This window comes from Sapajus apella, unplaced genomic scaffold (genome assembly GCF_009761245.1).
Source record: "Sapajus apella isolate SASKATOON/1434 unplaced genomic scaffold, GSC_monkey_1.0 scaffold24, whole genome shotgun sequence".
Classification (NCBI taxonomy): Eukaryota; Metazoa; Chordata; class Mammalia; order Primates; family Cebidae; genus Sapajus; species Sapajus apella.
In genome coordinates, this window is record NW_022436964.1 from 5571788 (window position 1) to 5573791 (window position 2004).

Genomic DNA, 2004 nt, shown 5'->3' on the forward strand with positions numbered 1-2004 from the left:
GGTGCCACCACGCCCAGCTAATTTTTGCATTTTTAGTAGAGATGGGGTTTCATCATGTTGGCCAGGCTGGTCTAGACCTCCTGACCTCAGGTAATCTGCCCATCCACCTCGGCCTCCCAAAGTGCTGGGATTATAGGCATGAGCCACCGCGCCTGGCCTGGCAGCCATTTTATAGGCTGGCGACTTATTTTAGCTCTGTTTTCTTTTCTCTTAGATCTGCCTATCTTATTTCTCAGGATTCTGTCCAAGCCTTTCCTCCCTTTACTACATATGTGTGGCCATCTCCTCCATCCCTATGGCAGTATTTCTATGGAAATACAGCTATCACCTCAGCCTAGATGTTCTTTTCATGCCTCTTGACTTATATTTTCACTTTCATCTGAGACCTCTTCATGTCTATTCTCATGGTAAATGCCATACCCAATCCCTCTCATCTCAGAGGATGACACTGCCAGCCACTCAGCTGCCCAAACCAGACACCTGGACCTAATGCTTGACTTTAACACACACCTGTTGGTTTGTGTATTTACTTAGACATTGAAATACGGTCTTTCTTAGAAAGCATTACAGTAAAAACAGAATTTGCCTTTTTAAAAAGTTTACCCACCCCTAATCTGCATTGTAAAAGTTGTGCAACTTTTCTAATCAATCTGATTGATCATTGCCACATTTTATATGACAACTTTTATTGATAATAGTCAAGTTAATAGTTCCAAGAACAAATATTCATTAAGCTAAGAATTCTGTCTTAGCTTAAGAGGAATGAATCAGGGGAAGACCTCACATTTATTACTACCTCTGTGCCTGCCACTAGCATAGCATGGGTTTGTTATGTCCAAAGCAAGGGTGGAGGGAGCGAAGGGTCAGCTTTCCATTCTGACATCAGTCATATGTCCCTGGACTGTGGAGGTCTCAGGAAAGATTTTTCAGGAACCACAGATGAGGGGGATTATAGTTTTGCAACGTCCTGAAAAGAAGATCCCACTTAAAAACACCCATAGCTGCCCAATTCTCCTCTAGGGAGCCAATTATGCATTCATCTAAATAGCTATAAATCCTGCAGTAGCTCTGGCAGCCCTTGTTTTTCACAGAAAAGCAATTCAGACAGTAACTTAACTGGTCCAAGTTCTATGATGAGATCTTAATTAAAACTCTACAGTCATCTCTCTGAATTCCCTGAGTTCTTGGCAATGCGGGGAGAGTCAGCCTTCTTTAATGCAGGTGTGTGACACTGAGTCCTCAGGCCACATAATCAGACTGTCCTCAAACTTGGCCAACAGATTAAAATGGCTTTGTGTACCCAGAATTGTGGCAATCAGGATTTCAAGCAACCTGTGTCCTTTGCCTTGAAGCCCATCAATCTATCCTGTGAAGAGGGCCTCCTGTTATCTTAGCATAATTTTAACATGACTGTAAACAATTATTTAACCACCATGGTTGGGCCTTTATGAACTCATGAATCAAAACACACAAAAGTAATCAAGGAAAACCTTCCCTTGTGTCCCATCTATCATACAAGAATGTTGGACATATTACAAGGAACTTTTTTTTAAAAAGAAATAAAAAAAAGGAAAAAAACAAGGCCAGAACAAAATGCACCATTTTCTCAAAAAAAAAAAAAAAAAAAAATTAACACAAAGTTGTTTGTGTTTTAAAAAGCTAACTACATTTTGAAGTTGGAGGAGAAAAATTAAAACATGATTGGGATATCACCAATCAAAACATTTTAAAGATATTTTTGATGCTACATGTTTTTTTGTTGATGTTTTCATTACCATTAAAATATACAGCGGTTGGGTGCAGCGGCTCCCATCTGTAATCCCAGCGCTTTGGGAGGCTGAGGTGGGCAGATCACCTGAGGTCAGGAGTTTGAGACCAGCCAGGCCAACGTGGCAAAATCCCCTTTCTACTAAAAATACAAAAATTAGCTGGGCATGGTAGTACCTGCCTATAGTCCCAGCTACTTGGGAGGCTGAGGCAGGAGAATTGTTTGAAACTGGGAGG